Source organism: Rhinopithecus bieti, unplaced genomic scaffold (assembly GCF_001698545.2).
Source record: "Rhinopithecus bieti isolate Rb0 unplaced genomic scaffold, ASM169854v2 scaffold_17174, whole genome shotgun sequence".
NCBI lineage: Eukaryota > Metazoa > Chordata > Mammalia > Primates > Cercopithecidae > Rhinopithecus > Rhinopithecus bieti.
Genome location: NW_016808962.1, coordinates 623,328 through 634,554, shown reverse-complemented (window position 1 = coordinate 634,554; position 11,227 = coordinate 623,328). Strand labels below are relative to the sequence as shown.

Here is an 11,227-nt window from a genome sequence, read left to right as displayed (position 1 = left end):
CCTGTCCCCAGAGGTGGAGTCTATAGAGACAGGCAGGTTTCCTTGAGCTGCTGTGAGCTCCACCCATTTCGAGCTTCCCAGTGGCTGAGTTTACCTACCTAAGCCTCAGCAATGGCGGGCACAATCCCCTAGCCTTGCTGCTGCCTTGAGGTTAGATCGCAGAGTGCTGTGCTAGCAATGAGGGAGGCTCCGTGGCCGTGGGACCCTCCCGGCCAGGTGTGGGTATAATCTCCTGGTGTGCCCATTTGCTTAAAGTGCAGTATTGGGGTGGGAATTGCTCTTTCTTTATTAATGTAGATACAAGTTTCTTACCTGTATCATTTTCCTCCTCTGAAGACATTATTTTAACGTATCATGAAAGGCAGGCCTCCTGGTGACAAATTCTGTCAATTTTTTTTCTGAAAACATCTTTATTTCTTCATTTCTGAAGGATAATTTTACTGGATATGGAATTTCAAGTGGGTGTCTTTTCTTTCAATAATGTAAATATTTCACTCCACTCCTCTTTCTGTTCGCATGATTTCCAAAAAGAATTCTAACATAATACATTTCCTTGTTCCCCTCTGGGTAAGGCATTTTCCCATCTGTGGCTTCTTTCAAAATTTTCTCTTTCTCTTTGATTTTTCTGAAGTTTGAATATGATATGCTTAGATGATTTTTTTTTTTTTTTTTTTTTTTAAAAAGGCTTTATCTTGCTTGGTTTTCCTTGAGCTTCCTAGATGTGTAGCTTGGTATCTGTCATTAATTTTGGAAAATTCTTCATTACTGAAGTCATTATTAATTCTACTAATTTTTTCTGTTTCTTTTTCTCTTTCTTCTTTTGCTATTCCCATTATGGATCTATTATACCTTCTGTACTTTTCCAGCGCTTATTGGATAGTCTGTTCTCTGTTTTCCTATTGTTTCTTTCTTTTTGTCTGTCTTTCTTTTGCTTATTCAGTTTGAGAAACGTCTGTTGACATGTTTCAAGCTCACTATTTTTTTCTCCAGTTGTGTCCCATCTACTGACGATCCCATCAAAGGCTTTCTTCATGTCTACGTTACCTTTTTTTTTCTTTTTTTCAATCTCTAGCCTTTCTTTTTTATTTTTTCTTAAGTTTCCATCTCTCTGCTTACTTTTTCTATCTGTTATTGTTTGTTGATCACTTTTCCAATATCATCCTTAGCATATTTTCATCATGGTTAACTTACATTCCTGGACTGATAGTTTTATAATCCCTGGTGTATCTGAGTCTGATTCTGATATTTTATGTCTTTAAGGTTTTTTGTTTTATTTTGGTTTTGTTTTGTTTTGCTTAGTTTGTTTTGCTTTTAATTTGTTTTTTGCCTTTTCATGCCTTGTAACTTTATTTTGAGAGTCAGACCTAATGTATCAGGTAAAAGGAACTGAAATAAATAGGCCTTTCGTATGAGGTTTACATTTAGCTGGCTCAATTGTAGGTGTGTATACTGTGTTCTCTTGCTCTAGGTGCCAGAAGCTAACAGTTTCTCTAGTATTTTGGATTATCTTTTCCATTGTCTTGGAGACTCCTCCTTATATAGGGTTTGAACCTTGTGGTCATTTTTTTTTTTTTTGAGACAGAGTCTCGCTCTGTCTCCTGGGCTGGAGTTCAGTGGGGTGATCTCAGCTCACTGCAAGCTCCAACTCCCGGGTTCGTGCCATTCTCCTGCCTCAACCTCCTGAGTAGCTGGGACTACAGGTGCCCGCCACCATGCCCAGCTAATTTTTTTTTTTTTTTAAATATTTTTAGCAGAGATGGGGTTTCACCTTGTTAGCCAGGATGGTCTCGATCTCCTGACCTCGTGATCTGCCCGCCTCGGCCTCCCAAAGTGCTGGGATTACCCGGCCAGCCGAACCTTGTGGTCATTTTATCTGTAATTCCCTGTTATTATACAAAAGGCTAACTGATGTGGAGGCTGTGAGGGGGATGTCTCCTGTAATACCATCATTCAATCTTACTCTCTTAGTGAGACCGTGCCTCTAGGCTGTGACCTTTAGAATTACTTCCTAGTTCCCTCCCATTTCCATTTAGGTAAGAAAAGAAGGCTAGAAATGACTAGATTTTGGTATTTTCCTTTCCCCAAGTCAAAAGCTAGCAGGGGTTGAGTTGGATATTTTTATTTCCCCATAATTGTAAGGCTAGTAAGACCCAAGTCAGTTGTTGGTCTTGAGTGAAATAGTTTGCCTGTGGGCTGGACTTTGTTAAGGAAAAAAGAATTCTTTGAGCATATTTCAAAATGGTTACTTTTCCTCCCCTCTACTGGAAGCTTGGGGGAATTTTTCTGTAATAATTCTGAGAACTTGGTGGGGCTCCTGGAGGTAAAACGCAAGAAAGTGTGTGGATTCCTCTAATATTCGGTCCCCTGGTGTTTTTAACTTTCAAGCTATTCCACTTTGGGTCGCCAGTATTTGCTATTTGCAGTTCAAGTATTAGCTCAGCTGTGAGCCTCTGCCCCAGCTCTGTGACTCTTGGTACCTGCCTCTCCAGTTTTTCAGGCAGTGTGCCCTATGGCCTCTTTATCTGATGGATCTAAAAAACATTATTGATTTTCAGTTTGTTCAGCTTTGTTCTAGTTGTGTGGGTATGAGTGGTGGCTTCTAAGCTCCTTTCTCATTAGACTAGAAACTGAAAGTTTATATATTACTTTTTAAGTTTTATGTTAAAGTATAGAATTATCTTTTGTGATTTCTTCTATTTTTTAATGTAAAGATCTTTTCTATTGAAAATATTCAATATCTATAGAATATTTTCCTTTTAAAATAAGATTTTATGCTTTTATTTTCATATTTCATTTTAAGTCATGTTGAAGGTAAAGTATTAGGAGAGATAAAATAATTTGATTTTAATTACTAATTGGAAATGCAGTTTGGGAAGAAGCTTTGTAAATTTTAAAAACACTTATTACATTACTATATGGAAATATGATTGAAGGGGTTGATACTTAGAATTTCATTAAAAACACAACAAAGTTTGAGAAGGTTGAAAGAGGCACAATTTACTTCACTTATCTAAAAATTCTCTCCTATTATTATTCACCATTTCTGGTGCATCCCTTCCCATTCTACCTTGAGCTGCTTGCTGGTGAGTATCTGTCTTTTACTTTTACTATCTGTTGTTAGTGTGGAAATTAATGGTCAGGAAAATAATCACAAGTTTCTAGTGCTAAGTTAGGTGTTTGATATTGCTACATTTCCACAAATTGTTGTTAAACATGTTAAATTTCTCTCTAAATATTTCCTTGCTTCTTAAAACTTGTATCAAAAAACTAAAATGTAAGGTTTTAATACAATGACACAGAACTTTTCTCCGTGAGCTTGTTTGAGATATTTGGTTTAATTCATTTGTATTTTCTGTTGTTTTAATGACCAGTTAATAAACACTAGAATGAAAGACCCCAAACCCTGCCCAGTGTGTTTGAGAAATTATTGAAATAACTGTGCTGCTTATTTGTGTTCAGTTCAGTTCTTTTGACCCTTCAAAGAGATCACGTGACGGCTGATCTTCCTCTTTACTAATCAATTTGAAATGAGGTAGAATAGAAAATGCATTGTTTTCTAAAAGTAATTCTGATTTGTTCATCGCAGCAAATTAAAAAAGCATAGTAGAAAAAGATTAGAATTAAAAGTGATTCCTCCTGCTTTGACCACCTGCCCTGGACACCTTTGTCCCCAAGCTACACACATGCAAGAGGACACACAGGCATGAACTTAGAGGTTTTAGTAGGCTCTGGGGGAACTCTAGCCTAGTCTCCTCAGCAGTAATGTCATGTACTGTGAGGAGTTGATGAGATGACTTAGGTGCAATTACAGAGTTGGCCCGCAATGTTTTTTGTCTCCTCTTTCTGTCTGAGTGCTGTGCATCTAGCCTTGTGCTCATCTATTATTTAGGGAATATCTTAAAAGTGTTTCTCTGCCCAGGGAGAAGACAGAATTTCATCTGATGTCAGTAACGTCTATAAGGTTTAAATATAGTGAAGAAAATCTGCATTAAAGACTGCAAACTAAGGGCTTGCATTTTGGCAGTTATTAAGCCTAACAGAAAGAACATGACCTAGGGATTTGGTGGTCTAATTTCACGTTTTGGACCAGTCATTTTTCTGGCTGTGTATATTTGAGCTAATTTCTTAAGTTATTCACCTTAATTTCCTCATATATAAATTCAGTTAACTTTCCTCCCTATGTTCCCACTAGAATTACAGAAAACCATGCCTGCCTGGAATTGGTACAGTAAGTAGCTCATACTAAATACTGAAAATATTTGTCTTATTATTAAAGTTGCTAAAAGAAGCATGATAATAATTATCATGTCTTTCTGATAATAAAGAAGAGAATGGAAATTAGCCATCAAACTTTTTTTCTGTAAAGAACTGGACTGACAATCTTATATTTTGTAAAATTCCCAAAGCTGTATAAGAAAGACAATTTAATCATAGAGAGTCAAATTTGGCAGAAATATATTAAAATGTAAATTTTTAATCACTTTATCATGATGCATTAGAATGCATTCTTTTCTATTTAAAACAATCTTACTTGCTAGAACACTTTGACAAAGTTGTTTCTACTTCTGAACACAAAGCTGCTGTGGATAGGTCTAAAGCAATACTTAGATTTTGAGTTTATAATAGAAATTTGAGTAGTCCAGTTTCTAGTCTTATCTAGACCCATGGCAAGCCATTTCAACTTTGATGGAAAAGATTTGACCTATTTACTTCATAGAAGGGCTTTAGAGAGACAAAAAGAGGAAGCATGCTATAATTCTTATGTTTTCAGATTCTGCTGTAAGGTACAGAGCAGAATTTTGAGATGCATTAATTCTTTCAAGTCATGAAGGCAGTGTATAAAAGAGCAAGTTACAAAATGGTGGCCTGAGACCAAAAGAACCAATGAATTATCCTACAGAGACTTGCTTGCTTTGCTTCCTCTTTTCACAGTGAGTTATCTCTATTGTCCTATTTTTAAGTTTACTGATTATTTCTTCTGTCTACTCAAATCTGCTGTTGAACCCTTCTGGTGAATTTTTCATTTCAGTCATTATACTTTTTAGTATCCAAATTTCAATTTTGTTTGTTTTTATACTATATCTTTATTGATATCCTTGACTTGTTTACGTATCATTCTCCCGGTTTTCTTCAGTTCTTTATTAATTGGTTTTTCTTGGTGTTTGCGAGTATTTCAGATGGTTGATTTAAAGTGTCTAGTAAGTTAAATGCCTGAGTTTCCTTGGATACAGTTTCTGTAAATTTCTTTTCTTTTTTTTTTTTCTTGTGAATGAGCCATAATTTTATTTTATTTTATTTTTTTGAGATGGAGTCTCGCTCTGTTGCCCAAGTTGGAGTGCAGTGGCACAATCTTGACTCACTGCAACTTCTGCCTCCTGGGTTCAAGCGATTCTCCTGCCTCAGCCTCCTGAGTAGCTGGTACTATAGGTATGTGCCACCACACCTGGCTAATTTTTGTATTTTTGGTAGAGGTGGGGTTTCACCATGTTGGCCAGGCTGATCTTGAACTACTGACCTCAAGTGATCCACCTGCCTCAGTCTCCCAAAGTGCTGGGATTACAGGCATGAGCCACCATGTCTAGCCTCCAATTTTTTTTATATGTCTTATAATTTTTGGTTGAAATGTGGCACTTTGAATGTAGTAATACTAGAAATTAGTCTTTCCTCCACTTCAGAATTTGCTATTGTGTATTGTTGAGGTTTGCAGTCATCTATTTGTTCAGTGACTTTTCCAAACTACTTTTGCAAATACTGTATTTCTTCTCATATATTGCCACCAAAGTTTCTATTCTATTATCTCATCAGTTAGCCAATTACCTGAGAGAGAGCTGATGAAATGCTTGGAGTCTAAAAGGAAAGCAAAAAAGTCTCCCAATCTTTGAAGACAGGCTCTGAGCTGAGGTAATCCTTTAGGTCAAGCCATGTGTGACTCTGCCTTAGCCTTCACTTTCTGTTTACATGAAGCCCAATATTAGACTTACAATACTAGGGTACTCTCATATTTTTTCTGACTGTATGACCAGTCCTGAGCACAAATAGTATACTTCATATTTCCTGTTGTATCTGGAAACCCTTCAAAGTATGTTTCCCCAAAGAAGCTTCCTTCTCAGCCTCCTTCTTCCCAGGCTTGTGGTAATCTCTGTTGCTTGCCTCATCTATGATCCCATGCCCCAAAGCTCTATAAGTAGCTACTATATGTCTTAAATTCTTTAATCAGATGCTTCCCAGAAAGCCTCCAGACTGAGGGGCGCTGCCATGAGCCTAGGGATTAGGGAAAGTTAGATAGGTAAACAAAACGGACATAACTATATCTTAATGAGACTTTGAAGCCTCGTTCTTCACTAAACACTCCCTTGGTATTGTGAGGTTTCCATGAGATCTGAGAATTTTGAAAAAGCTGATATGGTCAGTTTCTTGGCAGCTTCAAGATTGTTTCCATGGATAAATCAATTGATGGGGCTTCTTATTTCATCATTTCCATGAAGTTACCTCCTCATTCACTTTCAACTACTAGTTTATTGCTGGGAAATCTGATTCTGCAATTAATCTAAATTATGAAATAACAGTAATTGTGATTTTCCAGACCCTATTAAAACACATTTTATATCTTTCTATCAAGTGGTACAAAATATGTAAAGTTATAATTTATATATTAATAAAAAGTTTGAGCAGAACAGAATATTAGAATCCTTATTATCTGAATGAAGTTATTTTCAAGATGAAAAAGCACCTAAGAACTGGAAGGAAGGTAAAGCATCTTCTTTGAGCCAATAATGATGTTAATACCCAGGCCACCTCCCTTGTGAGGTAATGTCCTCTGCCAACTATACCAGTAGCGTATAACATAGATCATAAGAAACGTTTACGACAGCATTTTACCTTACTCAGTAAATGAAGGCAAACTAAGGTAACTGATGGCACGAAAGTAGAGGAAAATAAGTAGCGTACCTCAGAAGCCCTGCAAATAATCCTGTACAGTGACGGTGACCAAAAGTGATGGCAACAGTTTTCAAAGGTTTATTAAGTTGTTCATCTTGATTTTTCCAGATGTGGCATATTGTCACAGTAGGAGAAAACTCCTCTTGTGTTTACTCTTTGAAGCATGGGTACATGGCTTTTCTAATTGTCTATGACAGCAATAAATCATAATTTTGAAGCAATAATTTTGAATTAATTCATTTATTTACTAAGAAATGGCTGTAACATCATACAAAAGGAAACCATAATGCAGAGGGCAAAATAAATCCCCTTTCTGCTGCTTAAATGTGGTATAATTAAAATTATTAACATCTTTTTTGAAAGAGATCTTATTTTTGTAAACAGCTGTTTCAGCCTACAGAGCTATCTTCATCACTTACAGAGTGATAGCACTCACAACTGTTAATTTAAAAAAAGTATGCGTGTGTGGGATGGAGATGTTTACGTAGTTTTAATGATGCAAATATGAAGGCTTGTAATTAGTGATTTTGGCAAAATAACAAGGATAATATGTGGAGCTGAGGATAGACTCTAGGCCTTCTGCTATACTTTTAAGTTTGATTTATTTGTTCATTTATTGAAGATTTGCTAAGCACTATGCTGGGAATTTCAAATCAAAGAATACATAAGATGCCATCCCCATCCAAGGTAAATCTACAAATCCAGTTAATAAAATTACAAAAGTCGAGATGATGTCTTTGAAGCAAAGGTGATGTGCTAAAATGCATTCTGTAGACCGGCCCTGCCACGACCCTTTCTTTATGCCAAAAACAAGTTGGGAACTGCATTGCCCAATATCCCTTCTACCTGCAGTTCCACATTTGAGTGGACCAATGAGAGGCACTCCCCCAGGTGTGAAAAGAGCAGTCATTCTCAGGAACAATATGCAGGGCTGTGTGGCTGGCCAGCATGGCTCTGAGGGTCATGTGCCTGAGGCTGTAGCTTGAGTGAGCTGGTAGGAGCTCCCACCAGTTATGGGGATTCTCACAGTCCCCATCCCCAGAGAGCTCATGAGAACCAACTGCCTTGGTGCTTTCAGTCTGAGGCCCTCAGGTCAGCCTCCCTAACTTTTGATGGGTACTCTTCTGGCCTTCCCATTCCCAGATATTCCAGGGCTTCTGAAACCTTAAATCTTTTAGTCCTTCTGACTCAGCACTGATGATGCATTTCTGTTCATAGACAAGAAGACAGAGGTTATTAATTTTTTAAAAAATTACTATTTGACCTTTGGAGAGCCAGCCAAGGAATCATGGATGTATGATATTTGACCTAGATTTTGAAGACAGTTTCTACAAAGAGAAAAGTGAGCAATGGCCACTCAGGTGAGAAGACAGTCTTCGAGAAGATGGAGAAGCATAGAAACATATGACCTGCTCAGAAGTACAAGAGATTTTGCATGACTAAAAATGGTGTGGGATGAGCATCCTGGAGAAAGAAGATGCAAAGTTGAGCTGACAGCAGATCTACAAGCACTTCAAATTCCAGAACAACCAGAGGTCTTTTCTTAAGGAAGAAGCAGCCCTTGAAACATGTGATCAGAAATGCGTTTTGGATACTTTTGCAAGAGTTCATGCAAGATATATTGGTTACCAGAATTAACAAATAAAAATACAAGATACCAGTTAAATTCGAATTTCAGTTAAAGATATATTTTTCTAGTGAAAGTGGGTTCCATGCAATATTTATAACATGGTTATGTTAAACTTATTTGTTATTTATTTGAAATTCAAATATTATTGGACATCCTTGCAACCCTTAGCATAATTAGGGCCTTTATTTCACCTGGATTTCCTAATACCAGGGGGCTAACAGAGTCTTTAAGTACCAGCTGTCATTATATATCATGTTCAGCAGTCATTTTGGGCCTTTCTATCTTTTCTCCATAGACCTAAAGTTCAGAAAAAAGACATATTTGCAGATTTGTGTGGAAAGCACCGGCTAGAACTGAAGCTCACTGCAATAACTTTTGAAGTAGCAGAAATGGACTTAGGGTCCATCTGCAGGCACATTGTGCCTTTACCTAATCTGCAGATACTGCTTATGGCTGGGATTGCTTAGGGCATAGACTGATTATTAATCTTTAGGTAGGCCTGGTGTGATGACTCATACCTGTAGTCCCAGCCTCTCTGGTGGCTGCCCAAGACCTTGGGACCACCTCTCCCCACACTGTTGCATCAGCATTCCTGGATATGAGACCTGGAGTCAAAGGAGATTGTTTTGGAGCTTTAAGACTTAATGACTGCCCTGCTGAGTTTCGGACTTGCATGGAGCCCATAGCTCCTTTGTTTTGGCCAATTTCTCACATTTGGAATGGGAACATTTACCCAATGCCTGTATCCCCTTTGTATCGTGGAAGTAATTAACTTGTTTTTGATTTTACAGAATCATAGGCAGAAAGGACATTTCTTATCTCAGATGAGACTTGGGACTTGGACTTTTCAGTTGATGCTGGAACGAGTTAAGACTTTGAGGGACTGTTGGGAAGGCATGATTGGTTTTGAAATGTGAGAAGGGCATGAGATTTGTGAAGGGCAAGGAGTGGGATGATATGATTTGGCTCTGTGTCCCTATCCAAATCTCATGTTAAATTGGAACCCCCATGTGTCAGGGGAGGGACCTGAAGGGAGGAGATTAGATTGTGGGAGTGGATTTCCTCCATGCTGTTCTCATGATAGTGAGTGAGTTCTCACGATATCTGATGGTTTAAAAGTGTGTGGCAGTTCCCCGCTTGCTTGCTCTCTCTCTTCTCCTCCACCATGGTAATACGTGCTTGCTTCTCCTTTGCCTTCCACCATGATTGTAAGTTTCCTGAGGCTTCCTAGTCATGCTTCCTGTTAAGCCTGTGGAACCGTGAATCAATTAAAACTTTTTTAATTCATAGATACCCGGTATCAGATAGTTCTTTATTGCAGCGTGAAAACAGACTAATATAGATGATATAGAACAAAACTGTACATAATTAATGTATACAATTTGATGAGTTTGGACATATGCGTAGACCTGTGAAGCTATCACCAAAGTCAAGGAAAAAAACCTATCTGGTATCTCCAAAAATTTCCCCATGTCCTTATAATTGTTTGTGTGTGTGTGCATGTATGTGTGTTCATGCATATATGTGTGTGTTTGTGTTCATGTGGCAAGAATACTATATGAGATCTTCCCTCTTAGTAACATTTTAAAGTGCACAATGTTAAATGTAGGCACTATGTTGTACAGAAGATCTCTAGAATGCATTCATCTTGAATAATTGAATCTTTATACTCACTGAACAAATCCTCATTTCCCCATCTCTTCAGCCTGTGGCTTTTTCCATTTAGCATAATTTCCTCCAGGTTTTTTTTATAGATAACAAAACATTCTTTGTTTAAGGCTGAATATTATTGCATCACATGTATATACCACATTTTCTTTTTCCATTCATCAGTCAAACATTTAGGTTGTTTCCATATTTTCCTATTGTGAATAAAGCTACAATAAACATGGAAGGGCAGATATCTCTGCGATGTATTTATTTTAATTATTTTGGATATATACCCAACAGCAGAATTCTTAGATTATACAGTAGTTTATATATATATATATATATATATATAGAGAGAGAGAGAGAGAGAGAGAGAGAGAGAGAGAGAGATGGAGTTTTGCTCTTGTCACCCAGACTGGAGTGCAATGGCACGATCTCTGCTCAGTGCAACCTCCACCTCCTGGGTTCAAGCGATTCTCCTGCCTCAGTCTCCCAAGTAGCTGGGATTACAGGCATCTGCCACCACACCCGGCTAATTTTTTTATTTTTAGTAGAGACAGTGTTTCACCATGTTGGCCAGGCTGGTCTCGAACTCCTGACCTGTCTTAGCCTCCCAAAGTGCTGGGATTATAGGCCTAAGCCACCACACCCTGCAGTAGTTCTATTTTTAATTTTTTGAGGAGCTTCCATATTGTTTTCCATAATGGCTGTACCATTTTGCATTCCCACCAATAGTGTACAAGGTTTCCAATTTCTCCATATCCTTGCCAACACTTATCTATTTTTTTGATAACCATTTTAATAGGTGTGAGATAATATTTCATTATTCTTTTTTATCAAGATTGATTTGGCTATTTGTGGTCTTTTGTGCTCCCACATGAATTTTAGAATTGCTTTTGTTCTTTTCTATAGAAAATGTTTTGGAATTTTGATGGGGATAGCAATAATTCTGTAGAACACTTTGGGCAGTAGAGACACTTTAACAATATTAAGTCTCTTAATGTGTAT

General features: G+C 37.5%; 1 long non-coding RNA gene across 1 annotated transcript; it reads left to right on the top strand.

Annotated features, from left to right (window-relative positions):
* The first annotated feature begins 340 nt into the window (after positions 1-340).
* Positions 341-9,857, top strand: LOC108539402 (uncharacterized). Its single transcript, XR_001888346.1, has 3 exons — positions 341-458; positions 4,772-4,931; positions 8,158-9,857. It is a non-coding gene; the product is annotated as an uncharacterized LOC108539402 (long non-coding RNA).
* Positions 9,858-11,227: the final 1,370 nt, after the last annotated feature.